Raw genomic sequence first — 12,331 nt, forward strand, 5'->3', positions numbered from 1 at the left:
TTGTGGGAGAAACACATCTATAGGTGACTTTTCTTGCAAAGCAAACTACTTAAGATATTTTCTGTGGCCGAAATCCAGAAACCTACCCCTAACAACCTTGGGGAGAATCATAGTCTGAGAGATGCCGAATGTGCTCAGACCCAGAGGGCTGAGAAGAAAGCTCAGCTGTGGCATCAATCAGGGCTACCAGGAATGTTACCACAAGTTATAGGGGAAAAGATTGAGAGCAATTCCTTCTCAAGAGCTAGACTCTCCTTCCTTCACTGACTTCCAGTGAACTGGCTCACATTCAATTTAAAGGCCACCAAGGGATGTCATTGATGATTCATCCGTCCAGTGACAATTGCCCTTATAATTCCATAAAGTTTATTAAAAACTTCAGGTCTAAAGGATCCAAAAAAGTTATAAATGCTTCTCAGTAAGTGCTTTATAAGCAGGAAATCAGAGTATTAACCCCTCAAGGTTTCAGGATTATCTGATCCATGTACTAGCTACATCCATACTCCCTGTAGAGTCCCTCTATTTTCCAACTATCTTCATCCTCTGGAAAAAAGACTACTTCTAGATGTAGTGTTCCCCATCTATATGAATAGAGGTTTCCGTAGGGTCAAGATAGACTTATTTGAATTCTCTAAACCTCTAGAAGGTATTGATACTTATATTCCTCTTTAATGGAGTCAGAAACACTCTCTGGTACAATTGATATCTTGTCTCCTCTTTCTCCCCTTTGTTACTGACCTAGAGACCTTTAGTTTCCATCTCAGATGGTGGAAAAATATGTCACATCTCCTTTGTTGTTTCAGCTTTTTGATTTTAGCATCAGTACCTACTTTCAGCATAGGTGTTCATGTCATAAGATGTATATAGACTTTTAAAAAGCTTTATTATGTCCATCTCTCTCTACTTTCTAGAATAGTCCCTTGCACATTTGATAAATCCTTAGTGAATAAAATTAGTTCTTCTGTAAGATTTTCCAGGGTCTGGTCATTTCTTTCTTCAACTGTGCCCCCTGCTTCAACTGTGCCCCCTGAAGTAGTAAACTTCAGGAGTCCTTACTCAAAGTGTTCTCCCACTCTACTTGAACAACCTTACTTCTTAGCAATTTCCTATTCCTTACAAATACAGTGATGAAAATTAATCTTCATATCCCTACTTTAAAAATCCTTCTTTAGATGCCCCAAACCATTTTATTCATCCTTTCATCAGACTATTTAACTTGTTTCTTTCATTCAATAAGTCCATCTTTAATTTCATCTATCTTCTGGATTGCCTACTAAAATCATCCCCAGATCCTGACAGATTACTGACTGACATTACTGAAATCCTAAACCTTCTCTGAATGTTTCTTTGACTATAGGAGAGAAAAACACAATTTCTTGCATGCCCCCACCTTGTCTAAACATTTTTGTTTGCACATGATAAGAATACATTAAAATATTTCTTTAATGCTTATTCATTTGTTTGTAAAATAAAATGAAACTGATGTTTTCTTATATATGTATAATCCTTGAGAGCAGAAATAGGGCAACATAAGTTCCTTTGTGGAACTATTCAATATAGCTTTTGTAGACAATTGCTTAATAAAAATCTTCAATAGGGGCATCTAGGTGACTCAGCAGATTGAATGAGAGATCCTGGGTTCAAATTTGGCCTTAGATACTTCCTAGCTGTGTGACCCTGGGCAAATCACTTAATCCTCATTGCCTAGGCCTTACCACTCTTCTGCCTTGTACAATACACAGTATTGATTCTAAGATGGAAGGTAAGGGTTTAAAAAAATCTTGGATAATAGAGATTTTTGTATACTCTACATCATCAAGGCTAAATTTGAAATAGCATGAGGATACCTTTATAGGTCATCAAACCTCTTTAGTATTCAACTTATTTTGATGAACAATTTTGAAAATATTCTGGAACCTTTCCCAAAAATTATTGAAATATTATCCCAAGAAAATTTCTTTTTATGAAAAATTATACCAAGATAATAACATGGACAGACTGAAAATTCTTCCTAAGTTTAGAGGAATTGTGCTTAGAGAAGCACTGGGCAAATGGCTGTTGTTTTTGGATTGCTCCCTAGAAACAAACTGTACCATTTCAATGTTATACCCAGTGAGTAAAACATGGCTGTAAAAAAAAAACAAAAAAACAACACACTAAATAAACTTTGCTTTGTCCTTTATTTTAGTTATGCCATACTTCAGTGCTTTTTATACATTACCCTCGGGGTACTTTTATTTACATTCCTGGTTATCTCATTAATTTTGTCTGTTGATAGACTTGTTGATTTTCACCTATAACCTTGAAGCGAATGAAGCAGAGTAATAAGTAGAAACATAGTTTTCCTCAACATGTCAAGCATGCTAATAACAATTATTACATATCCATTTGTAATCTACCTTTCTCGCATTAACATAACAAAAGTTAGTAGTGAGTCAAATTTCTCCCTAACCAGTTCTGTAAAGTGGCCTTCTTTATCATGTGCCACAAAATAATCTCACCATGACTGAGGTATCTCTGTTAATACTGGATATATTTCCATGAATTCAGAGACAGAATTTCCAAAGACATGATGTCACATATGACATTCTTAGGATAGTAGAGGTTAGCTGAAAGTATCACTGCTTTGCTAGTTTTCTTTATCCCTTTGAAAAAGTTCACCCCATCTCACAGGTCATCCTTTAAGGTAATGTGAATAATCCCCTCAGTACTAATTTTATGAACAGAAAGTTGCTTGTGAATGCTATACTGAATAGTTCCACAAAGGAATTACTAGATATCATAGGGGAATGAAGTTGGATGAGAAATCACAGTATTAGTTATTTGTGTATATGTTTATTCCATATCAGATTTTGAACTCAATCAGGACAAAGACTTTTATTTAATCTTTAAATCCATCCTGAAACTGGCATATAGATGGCACTTAGATATTTATTGCAATTGAAATAAGTAGCACAAATGGTCCTGATTTTATAGTTGTTATTCAGTCATTTTTGAGTCATGTCCAACTCTTCATGACCCTGTTTGATATTTTCTTGGTAAAAATACTGGAATGGTTTACCATTTCCTTCTCCAGCTCATCTTCTAGCTGAGCAAACTGAGGCAAACAGGATTAAGGTCACATAGCTAGTAAGTGCCTGAGGCTGGATTTGAATTCATTAAGATGAATCTTCCTTACTCCAGGTCTGGCTCTCTAGCCATTGTACCAATTTAGTTGCCCCTGTAGAGGTAGTAACAATAAAAAATTTAAGGAAGGGTGGATAGTCTAAGGATGTTATAGATTTAGCAGAAAAGGAAACAACAACCACAGAAATCCATGTCCGATTTTTAGGGAAGAGAGGAAAGGACCTCAAAGAAGAAACTGAGCTCCTTATTAAAAAAAATCTAATGGTCCTCTAAATGAGGAAAATGAAAATTTGTGCCTCAGTTTCCTCATTTGTATAATGGTTCCTTCCAGAACTAAATATATGGTCCTATATTCAAAATCAATAAGTATGTGAACAATTTGGCCAATTTGAGAAAGGTAGACATTTTTTCCCTGAACTTATGTTTTCATTCATGTAGGAAACTGCTGGCATGATAATTTCCTTAAAAATGAAGATCAGCTGTGATTCTGCAACTTATTGACTTAGGGTGTTGCCAGGTCACTGAGAAGGCCGGCCAGTATATGTCGGTCAGAAATTGAACCCAACTTTTCCTGATTCAAGTTAGCATACTGTCCAATTTGTCACTGTTAGCTCTTAGTGTAAAAAATAGAAAATTATAAGTGAAAAATTTCAAATGTTTCTAATATTTGAAATCCCTATGTCTCAAGTGACTGTGATATAAAATCAGTCCCGCCCCTTATATCTAGGGCACCCATATTACAGATTCATATTGTCTTTTCCCCCTACTATTTCAGGGAGCCTATTAGTACAGATGATCAATGAAAGTCAGCAAATGTCAGGGCCCCCAGATTAGGGAAGAAATTTATTTTTTTTCCCTTTGCATTAGGCAGACATTTATCCCTGTGCCCTATAGTATACACTGAAAAAAATCACAGTTACTTATCCATACCATCTTTTACAAACATGAATCAATAAAAATTAGCTTATATTTATCTGAAGGCAAAACCTATTATCAGAATTCAAACATCAAATAAACAGGACATGAAAGAACAGAAAAACTTCTTGAAATCAGTGAAGCTATTTGCTGGGCAGTGATAAGGCTGGAGAGAGAGAGAATGGAGAGTAAATAAATCTACCAGGTTCCAGCAGTGCCATTTGGTAGACACAGTCAGGCAAGTTCTATATGAACAGATCATTCTGTAAGTAGCTCAGTGAGGGAAGGAAGGATCCAGCTGTGCATATGTATGGTGAATCTGGGAATAAAAACCATTTTCCATTTGAGGTTATCTCCCACTATTTGAGTGAGCCCCTTGACATCCCACACCACCTTTTTGCCAAATGCTTCAGGGTTGATCATCTAGCCTTTTCGTTTTAGTGAAGGACAACCATGCATGCAGTTAATTCTCAGCATTGGTGATAGTAAAGTTCTAGAAATTCTCCACAAGCACTGAATTAACAAATGGTAAATCATTTGTCCTGGGGGAAATTCAGGGTGGTTTACATTCCTCTGAGCCTCTCATTACATTTACTTCAACATTTTCTGGAGCAATCTTATGTAAAGATCAGCAAATTTCCCCTTCCTTTTTCTGAATGCACCATATCTTTCATTCATTTACACTGAACTTACAACTAATAGCACCATGTATTTTTTCCATAACCCACATCACAACCTTCTTGTGCTTAGGAATACCAGACAACATTTCAACACTATATCTTGGGGCCATTTTAAAAAAGGAAAATCACAAGCACAAAAAATGTGAAAAATGTGACATTATGTAGAGTACAAAAAGGATACTTTTTAATAGGATGAGAGCTGGACAAGAAAGCAGAACATCCCTTTGTTGGACCTCAGCTGGGAATATGTGCTACTCAGATTTTTCACTGCTCTGCACATGTCTGCAAGTGACTAAGAAGGTACCTACAAGAACCTTGTGGGGCACTGAAGGCTATTGCCTCTAAAATAAATTCCCTTCTATTTCTACTTACCAAATCTCTTCCTTCCATCATACTATATGTCCAAGGAAATGCAAGGCAGTCTGGATTCATTGCAATACCCAATTTTGGAGATTTTAACAATATGCTATCAGTAAAAAATAAAAACAAAATACACACAAAATAAAGAAACAAAAACAAAATTGATTTTTCCTTGAGCCCCGGGGTTTGGCAAGAGTGACTATAGCATCTCTTTCAATTGCCTTTTGAGTAAATAAAATAAATTAGTGATATATTAGGTTAAGCACAGTTTTATCTTAATTCAGACTTTTAGAGACTATATAGACCAAAGAGCCAAATAGACTATAAAGACTATAAAGAACAGAGAGAAATCTTAAAATGGATACATGCCCTCCTGGGAGGGAGAGGAGAGAAGGAAGATAAGAAATGTCACCATTCTTGTTCTCAGAAAACTGACACACAACTATTCTGCACTAGCTCCTGGTTACAGTGTTTTCTTTTCTTCTCATCCCTTATTGGAGCAGTAGCACTAACAGAAAGAAGAGAGCTCCCATCTTCTCTTCTTCCTCTGTTTGCTCCCACAGTTTGCTGGGTTTGGAAGATGTAGCATTATGGTAGAAGTTGTTCAGATGAGGAAGCTTTGGAAGCCCCCTTTTTCTACATAAATCTCTGTTATATGTTATATATAATCTGAAGTTATATGTTTCCAGAGCTCCTCATATCACTCCTCAGTATGCACACATTTTTTTTCTGAAACATTGTCTTTCATGAGCTATCTTTCTGTTCTTCCTTTCCCCCTTAGGAAGAAGAGATGCTAAGCTTTCTTTTTCTCCTTCTTTTAATGGTTTAATTTTGCTGAAATTTTATTTTGAGTCTGATTTTTTTCTTTTCTTCATCCCCTCCCCTACCCACTGAGAAGGCAAGAAAAAGATTACAAGCATGTATATATGTATGTCTTGAGGGGGAAAAGTCCCTCTGTTAGTTGTAAAGAAAAAAGTTCTAAGAACAAAGCTTCTGAGTAAATTGGCATTAATCTGATAGTAAGCACATATCACATAAGCCAGAGGTCTGCAAACACACCCAGTTAGTCTGAGACCCTGAACATCAAATGTAACATTTTTATAGACAAAAATAAGAACTTGCAAACTTGTTTATTGCTCTCTCTAAGAACAGGGGTCTGCCTTTGGAGGTCCTAGGTGCTGTTCTTTTGGGGAGAACTGTGACTGGTGGTGGAAATTGTCCTTAGTGGGAAGTTTGGCAGTGATCTATGACTACCTATTTTCTACAGTTATTTCACAAGCTTGTATGTGAAATGACTTCATGAGATGACTATAGAAACCAGACAACCACAGAGTCTAGATCAAATAAGTCAATTACAGGAGCAGAGACAAAAGGAAAAGCCAATATCTATTCTTACTTCTATAGGTCTATATGAATATAGGGGTCCAAATGATTATATAAGAAATGATTAGCTTATTATTACTATTTTATTTATAATATTTATTTATGATATTACTAATATTACTATTAAATCAACAGTTACAGCTTAATAAGCAAACTTATCTATTAGTAATAATTCCAAATCAGTAATTAACTTTATCATAGCAATGTCCACAAATAGAAAGAAAGAAAAAAAGAAAATTTGGTTCAGTGCATACTCTGAGTCTATCTGCTCTCTATCCAAAGGTAGTTTGAATGTTTTATTATGGAATCCTTTGGAACTGTGGTGGGCAGCCACTGTGTTGATCAGCACTTACAAACATTTCAAATTGATTGTATTCATACTATTGCTATAATTGTATAAATTGTCCTCATGACTCTGCTCACTTCATATCAGTTAATACAAGTCTTTTGCAGCTTTTCTGAAATCTTCTCCTTCATCATTTACTAGTATTCCATTACATGCATATAACTAACTTGTTCAGCCATTCCTGAATTGATGGGCATATCCTCAATTTCCAATTCTTTGCCACCACAAAAAATTATTGTAATGTTTTCTTGGTACATATGGGTCTTTTTCGTCTTGCTTGGATCTTTTTGGAGAATAGACCTTGTAGGATTCCAAGAAGAATCTCTGGCTTTGTTCTGGGAGTTTGAAAAGAGTGGGCTGAACTTACCACGCTTCTAGCTTGTACATCATGGATTTGTCAAGCCAATGTAAATCCACTATGTGTTACCTGCCTCTGACGTCATCACATCAATAAAGAGTCAGGAAGGACGTGACCCTCCCTCTCTTCCTTTCTTCCTCTTTCTGTCTCTCACTCCTACCTGCCTGCTGGCCACATGGATCTCTCCTGTTATGAAGAGCCAGTGAGTGATGGAGAGCCAGTGTGCCTCGAAAGATTTTCTCCCTTTATTCTCTTTCTTCCTTCTCACCTCACTCCTGATTCCTTATTCATGTATTCTGGTTAATTTCTATCTTCTTGGATTGTGTGCCCAGCAAAGGAAGATAGAAGGGAAGCCGCGTCCTTCCATAACAAGATATGATCTGGTGTCTATCTCTATTCATTAACCTCTCCCCTTGACTTCTCTCTCTCCTCCTCAAAATCATAATCCTGTCAGTTATTCCTTTTCATGCAGCAGTTGCAGGTAGACTGCTGTAGACCTTATAGCAGTATTTCTGGGGCAAAGGATGTACCATTTAATAGCTTTTTAAACATAGGTCCAAACTGCTTCCAGAATATATATATGTGTGTGTGTGTGTGTGTGTATTTCATATAGCTGGTTTTATATTTACTAGCATACTGCTAGCTAGAGGGGGCAGGACATTTTTAGGTTTAATCTTTGTTATTAACATCTTTTTCATCTATTCCTTAAGACTAAACTACAAATCAAGCTCTGCTTTGCAACCTTTGCTGATTTCTGAGGTACAAATGCTCTCCTTGAAATTTTAATAATGAACTAGGTTGGAGGTGTTTGCAGCACACCCCTAGTCATAATAGAATAGAAATACCAACAAGAGAAATCCACCAAGAGATAGGATTAACTGCAGAATTTTTTAAGTTGAAATATTCCATCAATAGTAAATAAAGAAATTGTAAATTATAACATTTTGTTTCCCTGATGCTGCCTGCCAGTAGAGAGGAGACAGCCTATTCTCTAAGTGTGTAGGTCACTGGAGAACCTCCATTTGGAGTGGAACAAGTCAGGTTAGGCTAGAGTAAGCTTGGGGTAAAGTTTTTCATCAGCTACTGTGTTTACTTTTACTTTGAGACAAAACTATTCACACTTCAAGAAAAGGCTCTGAGTGTGAAGAGAGAAAGAAAATCTTGCTAAAAAGAAACTGAGCATTCCAAGTTACTAGATCTTAAAGATGCTGATGGTTTAAGTCCTTCCTCGAAGTGATACAGTATGGTAAGGAATCAGTAGTTTAATATGACCATAAAAAAGGTTTTAATCACCTGACAAACACTTTTTGCTGTTTATCAGCAGCTACAGCATTTGATACCAATTTTATAGGAAACTTGCTACCCCTATGGTAAACGCTTTTTTACTGAACTACCAACAATTATCTAGAGAATTGAAAGTGTACAGAATTTGGCTAAAGATTATGTGGAATGAGAAACATGTAAACATTGTAAAATCTGAGTAAAAATTTTAAAAATCTTAGCCTAGTAGGAAGGAGGTGTGGAGGAAAGGCAGACATGCTACATAGGAACTATTGATTATACTGAAAGGATTTTAATTTTGTGTAGGAAGATTTGCCTGGGTTTTTACATTTTTATTTATTCTGATGAGAATATTTTGGTTTAAAATTTATTTTATACTCTGAGTTATCTATCATCACATTATTTATTAGTAAAATATGCATTTGTAACATACATATGAAATGACACTATTATGTGTTAAAATACCTAGTGTTTAAAAAAAACAAGTCAAGGGAATAGAAAAAATTCTGAGCTTTGTGTAAAAAAATTTAATAATACTTTTAAACTCTGAAAAATGATTTCCTTTATTGAATTAGACAGCGCAAGAAAGGATTTTTATCTGTAAAATACTGTGTTTAAATCTCATTTTCTGTATTTCCAAATGTATGTTGAAATAGAATACTTTATGAAAACATGTCATTATGCATAATAAATGCCATAACCAATGGTACTTGATAATAATCACTTAAATTTACTTTTGCATGTTCCCTGCGGTGCTTTGTAAATTTAAACCATTCTTCTTGCAACTCAGGAACTAATGTACCCAGCAGGCATATCTTGCAAGCCAGGTTTATTTGAAGTTTAACCCATTGAAAAATGTTACTAATGGCAGGCATAGTTCAAAGAGATATATATGTATCTGCTCCTTTAACTTTTCAAGAAACAGCTAAACTGGAAAGCTGTGTAACTACCTGAAAAGTAACAGTACACACAGTAAAGAAAGAGTAAAGATAAGTCAACAAAGGATAATTTGTTAAAAATGAAATTTTAGGGGAAACCCATGTTCTGACTTATACAGTTCAGGTTCAATCTTGGGAGCTTCCCCTTCTGCCCCACCTTACACCCCAATCAATAACTTTTGAGTTCATAAAACCCCCATTCACAGTTCCCTTTGGTATCTACAAATAGTGTGCATCTAGCTTGTGGCTAGGCTTTGATAGATGTGAGTTAAAAGGGTCCCTGGATCTTTTACAAGCAGTCAAGCTAAAATGTATACATCAAATACAGGATAGCTTTTATTCTAACCTAAAGAAAATTCTAAAAACAAATAAAAGACTCACAGTAGCCCATAATTCTGTTTACTTTTTAGTGAGTCTCACTTTCCATAAGGTATTAAAATCCTTCACACCATTTGGTGGTTTAGAATCATTTCAGCATGGAAACATATTTAGGGTTGTTAGTAGCATAACCTGCCAACACTTCAGTAAATCTCATTTTCTAAGGGCCCTCTATGGTTGCCCAGACTCATAGCTCCTTTTGAATGGGAGACTCAGTTTGTAAAGACAATTTTCTTCTCCTCAGACCCACACTGTCTGAATAACTTTAAATAAGAGCAAAAAGAAAAGTCCATGTCCCTTGATCTTTCATCTTGTGGCTGTGGTCCCTGGCCACTTCTTTGCTTCAGAGGATATATATATATATATATACACACTTCTTCTTAGGGGGTTATCATTATACAGAAATTCTTTGGAACTCCTTTGTCCTTTGATAGAATCTGGATTTTGGAACTCTCAAACTTAAGGTTGCTAGAAAGGCAGCAGAGAAGATTGGCACTGCCCAGGAAATCCCCTTCTTTTTTTGAAGACTGGATTCCAAGAGAACACTTCCCAGGAAATCTCTTTTCCCCCACTCCTAATTTAGGAAGCTGGAATTCAGGAACTTGACATTGTCCAGAAATTCTTTTTCTTTAGCCTAAGGTTTGGGAACTCTCAAGATACTTCAAGAAAACTGGAGTCTAGGCTCTCCCACCTCTTAGATGAAGTGGTTTCCCTCTACTTGGTAGCTTTATTTCTGAGAGATTATCCAACTATCTCTCCAAGGCTACAGACAGGAATACTTCTCTTCAGTCATATGGACAAGTGCTCATAGCACTCACAAGCCTTGCTCCAAGGTAGTTATTAATGGCTCACCCCATTGACCTAGTTGACTTAGATCTGCTTCTAGATTTCCTGATTACTCATAGTCTCAAAGTCAAGGTGAAATGGACAAAAAAAGGCCAAGGGTGCAAGGCAAAGACCAAGACTAGTGGGAGTCAAACAGTTTATAATGGAGGAATTTTCTCAACAGAGTGGCAGTGGGCATGTCCATACCCTTCATTGGGAGACACTTTCAAAAGTCCCATATAAAGGCTCACCACCAGGTGAATTATCAACTTGATCAATGAGCAACCTTAACCAGCCCCCTTTATTGGCCTTTAGGGGAAAAGTTTGTGATGGTTGTGAATTACATGTAAACTGGCATTCAGTATTTTCAATTTGGCTTTTGCAAACACCTTGTGGACAGCTTAGCACAAATCATTAGCTCCTCACCTCTGTTTTATAAAAAATCACATCACCCTTTCTTTGGGATATAAGTGTAGAAAGATAGTAAGATAAGTAATCATTCTTTTTACTGTCTAATAATAATAATTGGTAATTTTTATATAGCACTAAATATATGTCAGGCACTGGCTAACCCATTTTACAATTTTATTTCTTTGGGTTTTCACAATAATCTAGAAAGTAGGTGTTGTTATCTCCATGAGTCTTCTTGACCCCAAATCCAGTACTCTGTCCCACCTAGCTTCCTATTATTATCCCTGCAGAGGAATTTTGGAGCTAACTCATAATCAATTTATTAAATCCAATTATGTATTATCATTTGTGTGCTAAGTCCTATGTTGGGGACTGGAGTTAAAAAAGACAAAAACATCCTGTCCCCCTGATATACATATAGTAATTTCTAGAGGAAGCATAAAGGTCTCTTATGAAGGACCATTTGCTAACAATAGAGCAGAACTTCTAGGGAGCACAGTCAAAGGGTAGAAACCAGGAAAATGGGAAGGATGTTGCTGATAAAGATGTACTTAAGAGTGAAGAATGGTGTCTAGGGAAGGGAGTCTAGTCAACCTACAATTCAGAATCACATCTTGAAAGGGGTCATAGGATTGTCATGCTCTTTCCAGGAGTAGTGGCACATAATATTGGTTTATCAATCACTGAACAAGAGATCAAAAAGGAGGAGGGGAGGAATAGTCCTGCATGGTAAATAGTTAAGAATGCCTGGGCCTGCATAATGGTCATTGGAGCTCTGGGGCTTGGCTGGTTATAGAAGGGTGAGGCTTCCCTGAGATATTCACTTTCTCAGAGGACAGCCATATCCCTAGGCTTACTCCAGTGTTGAGTAGGTGATGTCTCTCAGGGTGAGGGAAGCTCTAGAGGGTCTCTGGTCCTGGATACGAAGAATGAGTGAAGAAATTGGGGATATTTAACTTGGAAATGGCACACAAAGGAACATTATACCTAGGTCCAGGTACTTGAATAGCTTTTGTGGAGAGGAAAGTAAAAATAACAAGGCTTATCATAACTGTATCATTCTCGAGAGGTCATAACTAAGAGTATAGTTACAAGTTTCAGGGAAGCTGATTTTACCTAGACATAAGGTAGAACTTTGTAACAATTAGAGCTATCCCAAAATGGAAAGGAGTTGTCTTATAAGGAAATGGGTTTCTTGTTCAAGAAGAGACTTGTTAGGGATGGCACCTAGATCATAAAGTACCTGACAACTCAAGAATTTTGTGAAAATGTTGACTTGGCTCAACGCATTTGTGTTTCTAAATGTTTCTCTTTTGAAAAAAAAGTTTAT

At 36.4% G+C, this 12,331-nt stretch overlaps 1 protein-coding gene across 2 annotated transcripts in view; it reads left to right on the top strand.

The window, feature by feature from the left end:
* Nucleotides 1–10,215: 10,215 nt before the first annotated feature.
* The window catches only part of RHOBTB3 (Rho related BTB domain containing 3), a 113,859-nt gene continuing 111,743 nt past the window's right edge, over nt 10,216–12,331 (top strand). For both annotated transcript variants that reach the window (XM_007487250.3, XM_056824675.1), the window contains exon 1: nt 10,216–10,598. The gene's annotated coding sequence lies outside the window, so the exon portion shown is untranslated. The remainder of the gene's footprint in view (nt 10,599–12,331) is intronic.

Source organism: Monodelphis domestica, chromosome 3, assembly GCF_027887165.1.
Source record: "Monodelphis domestica isolate mMonDom1 chromosome 3, mMonDom1.pri, whole genome shotgun sequence".
Lineage (NCBI taxonomy): Eukaryota > Metazoa > Chordata > Mammalia > Didelphimorphia > Didelphidae > Monodelphis > Monodelphis domestica.